Consider the following 19,874-nt stretch of genomic DNA (forward strand, 5'->3'; position numbering starts at 1 on the left):
TCATTTATTCTTTTTGAAGCAATTTGGAACGTCGTCTAAAAAGAGTATTACTACTCTTTTGTGGAAAGTATGACTGTTTCATCTAACAATTTAAGATAAAACCAAGGTTTCAAATTGATGTTTTTAGTTAGCCTTTCTTAGAGAAGACTAAATTTTAGTATATATAATTATCTACTTAATGCATATTTTGAGTCAATTCAACCACATCCCTAGATGGAAAACCATTCCAAACTACAATCAATCACAAACATGACTAGAGTAAAAAAATCACAATGGAAGAAGTTGTTGATGGATGGTATAATTCTAAGAGGGCTTGTTGCAAACATGTTATCATAAAAATAAAAAAAATGTTTGGTACAAGCTTCTCCCTCAATAAAGTTTTTCCGTGCTTTATAGCCCTATTTCTAGTGTTACCATTAAACTACATTTCCTTGGTACAATCTTCCTTTTCACATATACATGTAATGATCACACAAAGTTGAGGTTATTTTTATATCCACTTCATATTGATAAATTAGAAAATGCTATTCATCAATTAATTAATTATTTTTTTCATAAAATGAGAAGTAAAAAAAACCAAGTATAAATGAAATATATTTTAATTAAAAAGACATCACTATGAGGTATTCTATATTCAAAAGCCATGTTAACCTACACTGAAAAGGCACTGACATTTTAATGAATATTAATTCATTTCATAGTACTTGACATGCCATTTAAAATTTTGAATCACCACCAACTCACAACCAGTTTTGATTCAATGTCAATTCTCCATTGAATTACTACTAATTCACAATTAGAATCGCTATAATAACTTCACTGATTTGGATTTATTGGTGATTCTTTGCTGATTCATCTTCAAATTCACTACCAGTCCATCTTTATTTTAAACTCCTCTATAATCATCATGCTCCAACCACATATGAGACGAATGATCCTACTATTCAATTATCTATTCAACATTACATGTTATGTCATTCTTCATGGAAACTTTGTAATCACAGTGTACCCACATATGTTTCCTTCACGGATATTTTTAATTGTGAAATTTCATGATTTGATATCAAATTTACATCTTGAGTGGACTTGATATCCATTATTATCATGTAATAGACCCCTTAAAGCATAAATTTTCTTGTGAGTATTTTAGTTAGGTTAGCAATTCTAGGTCAAAAACTCCTAAGTGTTCTCCTAACTCAGGTTTATCAAATTCTCCTCAAACTACTTGCCTAATGAAGAACTTCAAGGTATTAAAATTATTTATAGGCTAAGGTATATAGTTGAGTTTGTAGATGGAAGAAATTTAATCAACCAAGTTTTTTAAATTGATGAAAAATCTTAAAGAAGCTTTGAGAGACTTAGGCAACTGTTTTTTTTACTACGTATTTTGTACCATATTCCAAGATTGATCCAAATTTATGTATGATAGATTTATCTACTCTTAGATCATTTTTCAACCATTGGATCAAGGGTTCTCTCATTTATTTAAACTAAATGCTTCTATTTAGGGTTGTGGAGAACACTACTAGTCATTTTTCTCACTCCTTTTTAGCTCTCTCTTCAATCTAAATTGGGAGTGTTGGGTTGCTAAGAAAATCCTCCTCACTATGATTCCCAAATCATTTTTTTTTATTAGGTTTTCTAAAAAAATGGGTTGATTCATTTCTTCCATTCATCTCTTATATTCTTGTTGACTTAGGTTTGAGTGAAAATTTATATTCTTCTTATGTGGATTCAAGAAGAGGTCAAGATCAAGCTTAGTGTGACTCCAAATGTGCTATAAAAGAAGGTGTGAAAGTAAAGTTGGAAGGTGTTCGTCAAGTAGTTCGAGAAGAATAGGTAGACTTAAGCTAGGTAAAACCTTGTACTCAACTGGTTTTTCTTCATAGTGGATGCTCTTAATCACTTATGGGTCTGTGGTTTTTTATCTCTTTGGAGATTTTTCACATTAAATCTTGGTGTCATTGCTTTATTCTGTATATCTCTTCATTACTTAATTTTCTTTATGATTATCTTTGCTAAGAAAATTTCCGTGTTTTAAGTAGTAGAATTATAGAAAATTTAAGCTAAAGTAGTTGTAAGTTAATGAATTTTTTTTATAGTGTTATTATATTTGCATGTGAACTTTATTGTTCTACTAGTTAGAAGAATGTTGATGCATTCATTCTTACATGTGATTTAGTTTGGTTGTGGAAAAGAATTGATAGAATAAATAAAAACAAAAAATTCTAAAGAGGGAGAATCATTATTAGGAACTGTTTCAAATTGTTAAAAACACCTAATCACCCCTCCTCCCCTTTAGGTGTAATCCATAGTTGAGATATATCTATAACTGGTATCAAAGATGGTTTTATTACCAAAATCATTTTTAATCCTTGAATCCCAAATATGGAACCTTGTCAAGAGGGTACTTCTATTGGGAAACCACCATGATTGGTGAAAATTATTCTCATCGGTAAGTGAGAATAAAATATTTTCTTAAAATGCAAAGGGAAAAAGGTTTGGGACACTTTTGAATTTGGTAGGCCTCCACTTCAAGTGTTGAATATAGAAAGTAGACCAAGAAATGATATCAAGACTAAATTAGAATTGGATAGTAGTGAAAATGATGCTAGTGGGAATAATGCAAGTTCCATGTATTCCATTTTCAATGGCTTCAACATAGATGAATTTCGTAGGATTGCCTACATGTAATTCGACTAAGGAGGCTTAGGATATCCTCGAAAGTGACTCATGAAGGAACCAATGCCATTAAAGTGTTAATGGACTTCAAATGTTGACATCTATTTTGAGACTATTATAATGAATGATCAAGAGAGTTTTTTTAGAGTTTCATACAAAATTGATGGATATTATGCATTCTAGCTTTAATCTTGGTGAGCATATCCCTAACTTTGAAGTGGTAAGAAGAATTTTAAGATCTCTTCTAAAGAGGTTTCGAGCAATAATGACTACCATTAATGAGTCTAAGGATGTGGATTCATTAAAGACAGATAAACTTATAGGTTCTCTCCAAACATTTGAGATGACCCTTGAATCACCTAGGAAAGGGAATGGAGCTGCTTTAAATGCTATTAAAGAATAAAGTGAGGATGATGAGAAAATATCTTAGAGTAATTTACAAGTTTTGCTAGAAAATGTAAGAAGTATATGAAATTTATAAAATCTGAAAAAAAAAAAAAAAATCAAATGATGGTAAAAATTGGAGGAACTCAATTGAAAAAGAGAAAAAGATGGAGACAGTTGCAAAAAAGGAATTTGAAATTGAGTATTTTAAATGTGTGGGAAAAGGTCACTTTGCATTTGAATGTCCCTAAAAGAAAGAGAAAAAAAAAGGTCATACAAGTCACTTGGAGTTAATTTGAGTCTAAGCAAATAAGTGAAAATGAATGTGATGAATGAACCAACTTCACTACTTCTGTGATAAGTGCCAATGGAGAACATCTCTTCATTAAAAAAAGCTTCAAGTGAGTTGAGTAAGTCAAGTGACTCCAATGATGATGACATGAGCTTTAACACAGCTTATGACACGTTGTATAAGGAGTACTTAAGCCTTAAAAAGGAACAACTCAAATGGAATGGTTCCCAAAAGAGCTTAATCAAAGAGGTTGAAGTTTTAAAAGGAGAAAAGAAGTCTTTGCGTGATAAAATTACCTTTCTTCAACATGAACATTCTGAAATAAAGAAAAAGTGCGATCAGTTGAAGAATGAAAATCATATGTTTAAGAATGAGTTAAGTCATAGGAAGGAAGAGTCACACCCTAACTCTCAAAGGCTTAATGATTTGATCAATTCAAAGTATAAATCTTCTGATACAAGAGACTTAGGATTTGTTAGTGGAAATGTTAATAGAAAAACATTTTTTGTTAATCCTTATGGCAAAGAACCTCCTAAGAAAACTCATGCTCGAATCAAGTTTCATTATACTAAAATGAGGCACACTTTGGATAGATGTTATACGAGATTGTCTGATAATTTTTATAAGAAATTAAACCAACCTAATGAATGAATATCATATATTGAAGAATAGGTTGTTGAATAAGAATAAGAGAGTTTCACTAAGGCCTCAAAGATTCCTCATAATGGTGAGTTGAAAGGGAGCACTTGATCAAATGAAAATCCAAAAGTCTCAAATGTCAACCAAATTTGGATGAAAAAAATACCTCTAAGTGTCATTCATGTTGTGCTTAGAGATAGTAAATCATACCCATGATATCTTAATAAAGGGTATTTGTGTCATTTGACTAGAAGTAATTTTTTTTTTCACTTTATTCCACTATATTTAAAAAAAATTATGATGTTTTTTAAGCATTAAAAAAGATATATGATGACACTTCCCCAAAGCATCATTGTCTAACCTATTAAGAAATATAAAGAATAAACCATGGTACTTTAAATAAGGGTCATCTTCTACCTTGTTTATCCTTGACACTTTCAAAAGCATCATTGTTCATCTATTTAAGCACCAAGGTCTTCATCCAAATTTCATTGGGTATTAATTTTGGCACTTTAAAAGCATGAAGGATAGGTAAAGTGTTATTATTTCTTTTCTAAGTATCAATGACACTTGTATAAGTCTCATCATATGTAGGCAATAAAGTTTACTAGCCACTATACATTGTCACATACGATGACACTTATACAAGTGTCATTGTTATTTACACACCTCAAACATGACACGCTTTACAAGCATAATTGTTTATTAAACTCAACCTTGATGCTTTTAAAAAGCATCATGGTATGCAGGATTTGATTTCATAAAATTTTGTGAAAATTTTCAAACTTGTTATTCAAATTTCATAAATAAATCTAATATCATACAAAAAACGTAAAAAACATAAACATCATGAAACAAAAATGAAAAGTAGAAGTGAAAGTATTCATATACTATACATACCAACAATCTGTATTTGTTTTGCATCATACAAATTAGATAATAAACATAATATGTAGCATATATGCTTAACCAACTATAATCTTTGTTCTAGTCTAAATATTTCTTCGTTGCAACAAGTTATTCTTCCTTCTTTTGGAACATTTGGAGTTTTTTTTGCATTTTATACCAATCTATCAAAGGAAATAAAATAAAAAACTAAAAATCACTTTAACAAATGAACAAGAAACTAACAATGTTGTAAGGGAAAAATTAATTCTATTTTATGTGTTGCTAGCTTTAACACCCTTAACAATGAGGCCAAGGTGGATATACATTAGTAAATCAGAAATTATTTCTAAAGCCCTTCTCCTTGAGCAAGTGATAAAAAAAAAAAAAAAAAATAACTTTGAAGTTAGAGCTCCTTAAATCAAAAGTAGAGCCTATTTGATAGACCATTAATTTGCAATCTCTTAGTCACATTTTGATGACCTATTTTCATCACAAATGTTTAATAATAAATGGTGTTTGATACAAAAATGATAAAGTGAGTTCATTGAGTGCCTCATAGTTTATATAGGTTAAGAATTGTGTCAAATCACATGTTTACATTAAATTTTATGTGAAACAAAAGAAAGAAGAGAACTAAAAAGTAATATAATCAAAGAAATTGCAAGTAGAAGTAAGAGAAATGGAAGTTTGCTTTGCTCGAATACATGGGCAAAAGCACTATTTATTCAATAACTCCAATTTTATATCATTTCTAGGGTGGCCATTTTCAACTTGGTGTTCAATTTCAATTTTCTTGAATTTTATACCATTCTTTTCACTTTTATGCTAACAATGACATATTCCAATAATATGCAAAAATATTTATTTAGTTGTGATTAAATTTTGCAAGAAGGAAACAAAAAGCAAAGATAATGGGGAAAAAAACCTCATGAGGATGACATTCAAGAATTGAGAGAGTTTGGAGAGACTTGAGACTCAAAAGTGAAAAATAAAGAAGAATAAAGGCAATATGTCATAGAGAATCCGTTTTAGAATAAACCAAATTTTCTAGAAAATGTAGGGAACCTTTTGATGAAATGAACCTTCATACAAGAATCAATGAAGCATGTACCTTGAGGTTACATTTATGTGTGTGAGTGAGTGTGTGTGGTATGAGTTGGAATATGAAGGTAGAAAACAAGTGGGTAAGAAATTAATATATATATATATATGACTTCAAGTCATCTAGTTGCTTATGTATAAATAGCTAATGCATGAGTTGGAATTTGAAGTTAGAAAAAATAAATGAATGAATAAAATAAAAAGGAAAGAATTAAAAGAAATGTGTCTCTTGTGAATTCAAGTCATCCAGCTATTTATGTGTAAATAACTATGTTATGAAGCTAGCTAAAAGCTTTTTTAGATTTTTTTTCACTAATCAAAACCAAAGGGAGAAGAAAAAAGGAGTTGTACTAGGAAGCTTAAACACCAAGTTATACTTTGTTTTTATAAACTTAGTCTAGGTATGAGCCCCTTATTATTGATAGGTTTGTAGTTGAAATTAATGACGATTATGTGATTTTACAATGTGTTAGGTATATATCACTACTACAAAAATAGTTTATGGTGTCACTATTTACGGTGTCACTTTTAAAATAATGACACCATAGGGTTTATAATTAATAAAGGTGACACATCATATAAAAAATCTTCAATTGAGGTAGTTAGATTATATTAATTTTATATTTATAGTGTCAGTTTTTGGGAAGTGACATCATATAAAATAAATTTTTTTAAGTATTATAACTTAATGAGCCCACTTTTAGAATTAATAATGATGGATACTATATAAAAATCCCATTGTTTCCATATCTCACCCACAATCCAAAAAATCTCAATATATAAATCCTATATATAAAATCATGATCTTCTTCAACCTTTTCTCTCACCCATCCATAGTCAACAAGCTCAAAACCGACATTCTTCACTTTGTGGACTCCCTGGTAACCCAAAATCTCTTGGATCTATCATTTTTTTTTCTTTTATTAATACCATTATATTAATTGTTTCAACATCTTTGTATTATGGTTTTTGTGAATTGTGTTTTCTTGAGTTGTAGGGAAGAAAAATTTAGGTTTAATCTTCTAGCATGGAAGAAAAAACTATAGATTAATTGATTTTTTTAATCTAAACCAAACACATGATCAAGTCCTTAAAAAAAAGTGAAAAACAGGAAAAAATGAATGATTTTTAATATGTATTTGTGTGAGAATGACAGGTACAGAATTTTTTTAAGATATACTATCACATAATCTTCATCCTTTCTAAAAAACGAGAGAGGAAAAAAAAAAGAATGATTTTTCTGTTTGTATCTAAGTGGGAATGAGACATAGAATTTCGTTGAGAGTATCCAACCCCAAAAGGACCAATCCGGGAAAGCATGTGTGGTATTGACAAGAGATGATAAGATGGAAATCATAACCATATCCATGCTCTCTCTGTGTCTTTCTATCCTCTTCAATTAATTCATGGGCATAGATATTTTATTTAGTTTTTATATTTAGTTTATTTATAGTTTATTTAGTTTCTAAAATCCAATTAGTTAGATATTTTATTTGATTTTGTTTTTATATTTAAGTATTTGAGTTTTGGAATGTTTTTATATTTTGTTAATAGAAATAGAAATTTTTATATTTTTTATTATTAGGAATTTCTATTTTGTTAAATTGTAAGTATCTATCTCAATAAGAGATTATTAATATTCAAATGAAAGTGATGAAAGAGAGTAAATATTTTAATGCTCAATTATATTTTAATGTTATTTTTTTTTACATAAGGGTTTATTTATGTTTTCAATTTTGAAGTTCCCTTTCCAAGTCCAGTAACAAAAGTAGTGTCCAACCTTAAAATGGGCATGTGTGGTATTGACAGGAAATGATAAGATGGAAATCATAACCATAGCCATGTTCTCTTTGTATCTTTCTATCATCTTCAATTAATTCATGGGCATAGATATTTTATTTAGTTTTTATATTTAGTTTATTTATAGTTTATTTAGTTTCTAAAATCCAATTAGCTAGATATTTTATTTGATTTTGTTTTTATATTTAAGTAGTTGAGTTTTGGAAAGTTTTTATATTTTGTTAATAGAAATAGATAATGAGGACTTAAAGGGTTTATATTTAGGTAGTGCTTGAGCCAAGGAAAATGATAGTCCACTATCTTGACCCTATGCATCACAAACCATGTGAGGACTTAAAGGATATCGTAAACATGTAAGTTCTTCCTATTATTTTTCATAGTATTATTTTTAAATAAAAAAAATACATTCACCTCAAACACATTTTTTTTTATTATTTATATATATTAAAACATATAACATTTACCTATTTTAAAAATGTACCCATTGAACTTATTTACATAGGGCTCTTCGAATATCTGAAAAGAAAACATCTAAGAGGGAGCCATCTTAGCAACTAGTGCAGGTGACATCCAAAAAATTTTCTTTACACATTAGCTTATGCATTTGCACCATTTATATATGTGAGTACTGATGTTATTTTATAATTGATCGATTAGTGTCCAAGACAAGAAGGAGGGTTCGAATGTGGCTACTTTGTTATGAGATTCATTAAAGAGATAATTTTTTATCCTACAATTATTGCTTCAAAGGTATTACTTATTTAATGAATTGTACATAGTTTTAGGCTTCCAAATGTTATGCTTTTTAATGTTATTTTCTTATTTGATTTTAGTTTGGTAATAAAAAAAACATATTCTCAAGTAGAATTCGATGAAATTAGAGGAGAATGGGCTACTTTTGTGCTACAACTAATCATGAATCATGTTGATGCATCATGATCACCATGCATGGTGAGTCCCTTAGCTACTACATGAATTTTTCCATAGGTATTGTATAGTAATGCTTATTCTTTGAATAATGTTTCTATTTGAAAAAAAAAATTAATTCTTAGATTTGTTCATTTATGATAACATAGATCCATGTTTATTTTCTTCAATAAAAATCTCTAAAACTCATTAAATTTTGAAATGCAGGTATACACTCTTGGGAGGGTGAAATGGAGAATAAAAAGAAAGAAGAAGGCAACAAGATTTTGGGTTTTTAAATGCAACTCTTATGTCATACGTTGTAGGACATAAACGTTACTTTAATTGCAACTGAGAAATTTAGATTTTTAGATGGGACTTCTATGTCATTTTATGGTTAGCCGGTTTTATGCTTATGAAATGGAGGTATACATGAATCTTGGGATCTTTAACATTTCTAAATCATGTTTAGGTATGTATTCACTCTTCTTTTTTAGTTTTGATGGGTTTGATATGTTGGACGTACTATCCTTTTTGAACATTTGATATACAAATATTATTAGATGATCAATGTATTATGAGTTATTCCAGAAACATTACAGAAAAATGAGTTAAATATAATATGATTGTTATATTTATAAACAAAATATAAACAGGTTAATCTTATTAATTCATAAGCATTACAAAAATCAACAACTAAAACCAATCATATATTCCACAATAATTTACAATGATGTGATACCATAACTCAAAGGTGATGCATTTAATGTGACATCATAACTCAAAGATGATGTATTTAATGTGACACCCTATCATCACTAGAAATATATGGTGTCACTTCTGAATGGGTCACCATTTATCTACTTTGGTGTCACTTCCAAATACGTCACCAATTGGTACCCTCTATGGTGTCAGTGGAGAAGGTGACGCTATGTTGTAGTGACACCTTATGTTTATGGTGAGTCGTTATAAATGTCACCATATACCTTTTTCCTTCTAGTGTATATATATATATATTTTTTTTTTACACTAATAAGAAGCACTAATAATTTTATTCTTGTTTTAGATAAAAATAGGCAAATGTGTTTAGATTTGCGAAGGGAATGAGGATTGTGGAGAAGGATGAAGAGCCGACTTAGTGCAAGTTACCATATATATATATATATATATATATATATCTAGTTTCATATCTCTTTTTCTCTCCATATCTCTTTCTCATTTATGTAGATTTGATTTATTTCCAATAGGGTATGGTCAAAACAATCCCACCTTCCAATGAAACCTTCTGAGCCTTTAAAAGCATCAAAACCCATCCAAACTTTGCTAATCTTGTCATATACTTCACCATAGGCCAATATATCTCCCCTTTGAGAGTTCCATTTTGTATAACTAGTCCCTTAGATTTATCAATACTAGCCCCAATTACTGTGACCTTTGCATTTCTTCATGATTAGACTTCAATTCTTGCAACATAAGTATGGAGCATGAAAAAGTTAAAATGTACAAAAGACATAATATGAATGTCAAATTAAAATATGTCTAAATTTGAAGTATAATTTCAATTGAGAAATAAAGACTTGAACCATTGGGAATATCATACCTGATTTTTAAGTTAGAAAACTGGTTTCTTTTTTATGTAAAGGGTTTGGCATTCACAAGAGATGAACAATGTCTTAACAGATAATGTGTGCCAATTTTCAAGATTTATGCAAGTCAATGAACTAGTAGTAAAGAAAAATGTTAATGGTAGTGTCATTATTTAAAAATAAACATTAACACCAACCTTACATTATTAGGTACTTCTATTAGAAAGTTCCAACACATGGTATCTAACACCTCTCAACATTTACCAATAATTAATACTGGAGTGGCAGCTATCTAGCCACCGATACCATAAAGTTCCGACACATGAAAAATGTTAATGAAAGTGTCATTGTTAAAAAATAAACATTAACACCAACCTTACATTATTGGGTACTTCTACCAGAAAGTTCCGACACATGGTATCAGAATGAATCTAAGAATGATTGTGCATAATCTTTACCATTCAAGCTAATACATTTATATGCTCAAACAAATAATTTGACAAGAATCTATTGAACTAGATAGTTATAGTGATTGAAGATAATAATTAGAAAGGCTAGGAAAATAACATAGTAAGTTAACTAAATTCTATGAATAAAAAAAAACAAAAAAAAAACGCTGATATATAAACTATATATCAAATGCATCTAAGTATTAGCACTTTATGTGTGATTATTCTATTTTGAAGTCCTTTGTGTAGAAGTAATGCTTTGAATCAAACTTTAAAGATGAAGCCTTTGTTATTCTTGGTGTGTATATATATAAACTATTTATCAAATCCATCTAAGTATTAACACTTCATGTCTGATTATTCTATTTTGAAGTCCTTTGTGTAGAAGTAATGCTTTGAATCAAACTTTGAAGATGAAGCCTTCGTTGTTCTTGGTGTATATATACACAAGCATTACTAATTACTATGAAATTATTAATTAACAAAAAACAAATAGAGTAGCATGATACTAAGGTTTCTGTGGTGGTGTTTTGTTCCCTGAGTAAATGTGATCCATTTCCAATTCTTCTACCAACAAAATAATAGTTTTTAGGAGTGAAAAGAGCCATTTTCTTCTTTTTTATTCATCGTATAAACCCTATTTCCACACTAGTTATAAACTACAAAAGCCTTGTAATCTTAGATTCTAGCAAGCTACCCTAGTAAATTTCAGCAAGGTGTCCATCAAAATAGATCATTACCAAACATTTCAGCATCTTTGAACCACCGTTAGATAAACTAAAGTTCATCTAACAAAGTCAAAACATGAAAACAATCTTGGTTCTTTAAATGTTATAGTTCTAATTCTAATATGCTTTTCCCCACCAAAAAAATCTTGAAAAAAGAAAAACACAATACCAAATTCATCATCATATTCTTTCATTGCCTCCTTGACTATTTCTTTTTCAATAGTCGTCATTGCCTTCTAAATTGTCGTTCATCAAGTAGCTTCCAAAAAAGTTATTATTATATATACAAAAATCTCAAAGCCAAAATACAATATCTTCTATGATACTCTCCCATGTTGTAGTTCCCAACAAGAAAATTTTCTTTGCAATTTCAAATCCATTATAAAATTCATGTTAACAAAAATAAATAAAAAATACTTCAAAATTATAGAAATTTATATTGAATGATAGTTCTTAAGACATACCTTCAAGCATGAGTCATGAGTAATAGATTAATTAGCATAATTCAATCTGAATATACTTCATTAGGTCCATTTTGCTATATGAATTTTTCCCATTAAACTATAAGGAGTAACACATAACATTTAATAAGTTATTATGAAAAATAAAATTTATAGCCAAATTCTAAATTTAATAAATCCAATTCTAACCTTTTATGTTAGTTGGGTTGGACCCACAATAATGTCCTTCATGCATCTCATCACATAATAACCACATTCCACACTACCTAGTTGTCACGGGCACTATAAACACAAGTATAAATCATTATAGTCATAATGATGTATTTACTTAATGAGTATCAAAGTGATCATATAAAAAATTATCCATTTTCATGTTGCATTTGGTGAACAAAGCAATGTTTTTTTTTTTTTTTTTTTTTGGGGGGTTATAATTGTCCTACATAAGTAAAATCAAATTCTTTAGACACTATGTATTATAATCAAATATGAGAACATACATGTTAAAAATCTCCTTTAGATCATCACACAGTTGATAGAGCACTAGGTCAAGGTAATAAGCAACCATTGTTCCTGTCTCTAGCGTGACAAACTTAAAAAGAAAAAAAAAAAAAAAAAACCTATTGAATTCACTAAGTTATATACTAGAGATAAATTTGTTTAAGAAAGTTATTTTATCCCCCTTTCTAAAAATGAACAAACATGTTAGATAACATAAAACTACTTCTTGGTTTTTTTTTAAAGGTAAAAACAATGGTATAAATCCATCTAAATGTAAATATCAACTATTTTGAACTTGAAAATTTAAGATAAAAAGATAGATTATAAAAAAGAATATAATAAGGGAAAATTATCAAAAAAAAAAAGGCAGGCAAGAAGTGATAAAGACTTGAAATGGTTACTTATTTCATGAAATGATCCATTAAAAGGACAAAATTTATCATAGGACAATTTTAACCATTGAATGTCGTTTTTTATATTATCCATCAACAATTTTGTCTTATCCATTAACAATTTTGTCCTGATGACAAGGACCACCAATTACAGTGCATACCCCATTTTCCAAAAACAATGGATCCTGCTATTTATTTTTTATGAGATTAGCTTCTAAAAAAAAGAGTAAAAGATAAAAGATAATTTTTTTATTTTACCATGAAATAATTTAATAGTTTGTGTATTATTAATCTAGTGCATTATTTTATATTAATATCATAAATTATTTTGTACTAACACATCAATTTAGTATATCAATAAAGAATAATTTAATAAATTTTTCATTTTCCATTACTCTTTTGCTTATGAGGGGTTGAAAAAAAAAATAGTAGAAAAAGGGAAAAAAAAAGAATAAGTAAATAAAATACATATAGATAATCAAGAAAAATGGGTCAAAGAAAAGATAATAATAAATTAAAATAAAATAATTATATTTTTATTTTATTATAAAAATTAAGTTATGTGTAATATATTTTTTCAATTTTTTTCAAAATTTTGAGATTTTGTAGAGAACCTAGTAAAATAAGAAATTTAATTTCCAATCTCTCTTAAATAAAAACCAAAAACCCAAAGCTTATGATGTCATTTTATGCAATGTAACATATAAACTTTAACAGTTGCTCATGACCAAGTAAAAACTTTGTTGTCCTAATAGAATACACAATTATTTTTCACGAGCAATTCAATTGAATAACACTCAACTATTCGCTTGGTAGTATAGCATGTAAAAAAATTACAAAAAAAATTAATCAAGTTATGTCGTAATGGATCATTAGTGTACTTGTATTGTAAGTACAATGCATTTATATCATACCTATATTTTATGATAAAATTAACGATTTTAGAAATGTCTATTTATACCCTATTGGCATTGATATTAGCACATCATATTAGTAAATTAACATTATTCACTCAATGCATCGAAATTATTTAATCATTTTTATATATGCCAAAAAAATAAAAACCGAGTCTCGTAAATTCAAATAAGTGCTTCATTTAGTTTCAACGATGGTATGTAATATAAGTATATTAGGGGATATAATATGATCATACAAAATTATTAGTTTTATAAAAAAGTTCAAAATTTTTTCAATTAGGTTTTATTGTCATGTATTATAACGTAAGTATATTTATATTGTAATTATAATATATTTTTATCGTACCTATATTCTATAACAAAAGTAATAATATTCAAGATGTTTTTTATATATCCCACTAACATCCAACACATCATACATAGATAACATTGTACATTCGATGCATCCAAATATATATATTATGAAACAGAATAGTATGCAAAGAATATATATATATATATATATATATAAATTATTTTATTATAAAAACTAAAAATGATTATACATTCTTCATCATTTTCTAATTCTTTTAAACAATCCAAATAAAAATTAAACATTATATCTTCCTCATACTTAATATAAAAACATGATTTATCAATTTAAACCAAAAAAAAAATTAATGAAAAATCAGCATTCTTATTACATAATTATGAAACCCTTTTTTTTAATAAAGGAAACAATTATAGTAAAAATAAAAATGTGTCAAAAACACATTAAATGTTGTTTTGAAATATTTCTTAGATGTATTTTAGTTTTAGATAGTATAATTATACACAACAATTTGTATGGGTTAAAAACCCAAAATTTTGGTTAAAAAAATTGAGTGTTAATAATTGAAGTTAGTGTGGGCCATATCCTTTAACTCTCTTACAAAAATAAATAAATGCATTAATTGTCTTGAATTTCACTTGATTTTAGTTGAAGGACATTTGTGAAATTTCAACCTATTATTTTACTAAATGTCCTTTGAAGGGATTTTCTCTCTTTCGTCCTATCCTACTTAAAGAATTATCAAAGTTCATGACTTTTTTGGGTCATTATCCTCCATAGCCCACCTTATATAGCAATTTTTGCATATAATAAAGACAACATGGTTCTTGACAATTTATAGTTATTGTAATAGTAAAGAGGATAAATTATAGCATAATTAGTTTAACGGACTATTGCTGTATAAAGGAGGAAACTTGTACCTCAAGAAACCAATTATTTTGTAAAAGCTTCAATGTCAAGCATAGATGTTGTAAGTATAGTTTCAAAGCCTTATCTTCCTATAAGAATTCAAATTATGTGAAAATTAACAAATCATGTTTCTTTAAGATTAATTAGATAAGATAAAAAGAAGTTTTAGAGTTTTTTATTAATCAAGGATCAATCTATTAAATAAAATTAGATCATGAAAAAAAAAAACTCTTCCAGATAAATGTAAAGAGAATTACTAAACACAAAAATTAAGTTTATGACAATTAATACTATAAATCACAATAGTAATATGAAAGCTATAAATACTTACATAACATATATTATAGAATTATAATAATAGGAAATACAAATGGAAGGCATTATTCTTGGGATTCATGTCCAATAAATAGCTCTAATTTTTATGAATCAAATCTCAAAAGCTCAAAAACAACAAAAAACAAAATTGGACATGCTTAGGATCTTGAAAAGAACTAGAAAGACAATGCCTATTTATGTATAAACATTCAGATATGAGACCAAATGTCTTGATTAATTTGGTTGTTGGTTTATATTATCTATCATGTACTAGATTATGGATAATGGGCTTCAATTATGTGTGTTAGAAATGTAAAAGAGTAAATCTGGAGAGTTCTCCAGAAAAGGCATGTAATGCCTACATATGCTCCAAATCCTATCTCGAGCTTGCAACCATCTTGAATTGAAGTTTCTTACTATTGTTTACTACAATACATGAATAATAGAAACAACTACTTTTCCAATATAAAAGAAAATGAATCAAGTGGTCCAAGGAAGGCTTCACTTTGTATGAGATATAGTAAAAAACTTGGCTTTACAAGAATATTCTCACTATTTTTCACCCTCAAAAAGGGTTCTCTGGGATTGAACTCCTTTCACCTATTTGCAACAATTTGACTATCTTGTCTTCACATTTGGATGGTGTGTAGTTTTTTCTGACATACTTGAGCTCATTAGCTTGTAGAATTTAAAATAAATTTCTTCAAAGTTGTCAAGCATAGAACGTATGTGATTTATTGTCTAAAAAATAAGTAGTTCTCACAATATTGACAACCAACCAACTCTTTATTAGAAGAATTATTTGTATCTATGTAGATCAAACTTAAACAAAAATATAATTATCTATTTTAAATAAATGACTCAAAGGACATTTAAAAAAAAAATGGGTCTCTTTTCTCTTTGGCAATTGATCCTCTAATAATAGCCACAGAAGAAAGTTGCAATAGAGTACCCATTCTGTAGTTCAAGCCACTGAAGAAAGTTGCAATATAGCTCTCATTCTACAGTGCAATTGTGCAATTCTTTTTCCATGGCCATGGCATTCGATGCCTATGTACGCATATGAGAAAGGGAGAGGGAGATTATACCACAAATTCCCATAACAATATGGGAGAGAGAGACTTTTATTTATTTATTTGCAAAATGAAGATAATTTTTTTATACATCATTGCTTAAAGAAATCTCAAAATGTAATAATGGTAATAATGGTTTACAATTTCCAATTTTAAAAATTTAGACTCATTGTTCTTAAGAAAAATCAATTTGATCTAAGAGAAGAAAATTAACAAGCAACATAAAATTCAATTGACAACACCTAACAAAAAATTTCAATTAGTAACATACATAAATGTAAGAATAAAAGCTTAAAACATGAAGGTTAGGTATCAAACATGGACAGATCCAACATTATGTGTAGGCAAAGCATCATGAACCACAAAAATTCTATATGGAGGCACCATTTCTAAATGAGAAAATCCACTAGAATTTTAGGGGATATTAAGTGACACCAATGCCCTCTAACTATAGGATTAGGTAGTCCTGAAGCATCTTATCCTTTTGGCTATTTTTTTTAAAATCATTATTCTCAATCATTCTATAATATAAGTTAGTTAATGAGATCATATTAGTAATGCTCCAAACTTTAAGTGACACTAATACCTTCTTCATTGGTGCCATTATCCATTATAAGTTAATACCTTCTTCATTTGATAGAAGTTATTATCTATCATGTACTAGATCATGTTATACAATTTTTTTATATATATAATAAATAAAAATATTGACTTTTATAAATAGAAATAGAAGCTATGAAATACACTTAGATAGGATACCACTAACAATTGAATACAATTAGGTTAAACTATTGAAAAAATATATTATTAGGAAACTAAATAAAACAATTTCAATAAAAGACCTCTACTATAAGCAAAAATTTCATACTTGATGGTTTTCTTTCTAATCTTCAAAATGTCCACCACTTGATGTGCCATAAGTAAAATTCTTAAATTCTTCTTACAAAAAAATATATAAATAATTAAAATCATAACCAAATGAAATGAAATAACTAAAAGCATTGCATAAATAGTTTACACCGGTGGCACCTTTCATCCATCCATTCAAAGTTCCAACAAGTGTTATATTTCTCAAGAAAATCTATAATAGGAAAATTTATGCTCTTACATGACAACTTGAACAATATAGAAAAACATCCCAAATATCATCCAAGAAAGAGTGGAAAGAAAGAACATATTATTTTAATCTTACAAGCAAAGTAGGGACACTAAAAAAATTTTGCTTTTGTGTTTCTACCCCATAACATCAAACTAAAAACAAAGCTTTGTAATAGCAACATCCAATATTGGATGAATCATATGTTGATATCTTTTAACTGATGTACTCTTCTTCCTAAGCATTATCTCAAAACCTCCCTTATCTATATTAGAATTAACAAATTCTTTGATTTTTTTTTTTAAAATAAACAAAAATCAAGTGGGAAATAATTTGAATTAACTTGAATAATAAAGAAAACATCACCACTCCATGAGTTGCACTATGAATAAAAAATCAAAAAGATGATCAACCCATTGCCAAACAATAATTGTAGAGAGCAAAGTACAACCTTGATTACTTTGTTCCCGTGTCCTAGATCTCATAAAGTGCATGCATCTATTCCTAGGCATCTCTAAATGTGGAATAAAATGGCAATGAAAATCATTATTACTATAGATCTAGAGACATAGTACTCATATCTATGATTTGGATGTTCCCATATTAGAATCCATTTGATGAAGAACATGCTTGAATAGTCTAGAGGTCTCGTTCATCAAAAGTCTTCCACATGATGCCTCGAACCATGTCCATGGCACTCCAAAAAGTAGACTTTGGAAGGGCGGATTCCTACTGTGCTTAAATGAATTAAGCCCACATGGGTTTGTGTCACTTAATCTAGCCTAAAATGAACCATATAAGGTCATCTAATTAATCAATTAACCCAATTCAAAGACCTTATTCACTATCTCCTAATGCAATCCTACGTAATATTATCAAAACGCCTTTATGCATAAGAGTGAACCAAGAGCCAATCCAAACCTCATAAATTATGTCATCATGGCATATGAGTTCAGAGTTGGGACCATTGGAACCCATAGGAGTACTAACTCCCTCATAATCCAATTCTGAAGTTGATTCAACATTCTGCTACAAAAATCAATTGCACTCCAATAACCCATATAAATAAACTCAAGTATGTGACCTACTATCCACTGCACATAAACCCCCCATGAACTAGTGTCCATAATAAAAAAATGTAGTGTTACCACCTATCAAGATTACCTCTCAAATCATTAAGTTATAGATCTCACTTATTATGCGATCAATTGACATACTTTAACTCTAAGGAGCACATGTCAAATTCCACTAAAGGAATTACTAGGACCATAGATTTCATGATCACATGTCCTTTGGATCACCCAAGAGGACACGCTATCTCAATCCCAAGAGATATCATGATGCCTCTATTGCCACCAGTTTCCATCAATAGTGGCCCAATCCATAAGGATATATAGTCATTTTAGGGTCTCATCCATTAGTCAAAACCTCCTATTGATTTCATCACAAACTCAATTATCTTCTCAAGTTTGAGAGTCCATGTAGTATAGTAGCTTGGTAAATTATAACAACTGATAGCTTTATGCCTCCATAATTCATTGTAGGTCCTATCCAATGTACATCACATACACTAGTGCACTCTGTAAATGAAATTAAACGTAAACTTAATGCTTTATAAATTCCAAGATCTTGACTATCATGATTTTCACAAACATAAATAACATACCAAAATCCATAGCAATTTCTTCAGTTAATTCTTGATCTGAAAATGTAGAATTCTCTAGAAGATAGATTTCTCTCTCTTAGCCCTTTCTCTTATATGAAAAATTACATTCACACACTCATGATGGAAACCATACAATGCTACTTAAATGGGTAGAGAGAGGACCTATTTCCTTTTGGTAACTGCCAACGGTTTAGTAACCGCCACTCCAATTCCCATCAAAGTAAAGAGTAAAAATAGGAAACTACTTCTCTAATTGTATAACCAATATTTTAGGGATTAGATCAGATAACCCCATTTTAATAAAAGACTAAAGTCATACACGTGTCATGTGGGACATTAGAAAAATATCTAACATTCTCCCACTTGTCCCATATGACTAACTTTATTTTAGCCCCAACGAAGTCAACATTATGCGCATAAAAAAAACTAATCCATTTCTAACTCAAATTGGTCATCATAAATACTATGGTCAAATGAATCACTAGTATGGGTCATGGCGGTTGTACATCAATAAGGCAACATAGTCCCTTCCATGTACTACAACACTAGCAATCCAATCAACCATGGTTCATAAATGAGAAGTATCCAAAATTGATCCAACAAAAACTGTCTTTGTAAAAGACTTCCTATTATAATTTATCCAATCTCATAGATGTATGTACAAAATGGAAAATAGGAAAAAATCAGAAACATGATTAATGAGATCTCATTGTAATAATGGTTTACAACTTCCAATTTTACAAATTTAGACTCATTGTTCTTAAGAAAAATCAATTTGATCT

The 19,874-nt window shown here is 28.7% G+C and overlaps 1 long non-coding RNA gene across 1 annotated transcript; it reads left to right on the top strand.

Moving 5' to 3' along the window:
• The first annotated feature begins 8,425 nt into the window (after positions 1-8,425).
• Positions 8,426-9,144, top strand: LOC132253459 (uncharacterized). Its single transcript, XR_009465314.1, has 3 exons — positions 8,426-8,536; positions 8,620-8,737; positions 8,921-9,144. It is a non-coding gene; the product is annotated as an uncharacterized LOC132253459 (long non-coding RNA).
• The last annotated feature ends 10,730 nt before the right edge of the window (positions 9,145-19,874 follow it).

The sequence above is a fragment of the Vitis vinifera genome, chromosome 19, assembly GCF_030704535.1.
Source record: "Vitis vinifera cultivar Pinot Noir 40024 chromosome 19, ASM3070453v1".
Taxonomy (NCBI): domain Eukaryota; kingdom Viridiplantae; phylum Streptophyta; class Magnoliopsida; order Vitales; family Vitaceae; genus Vitis; species Vitis vinifera.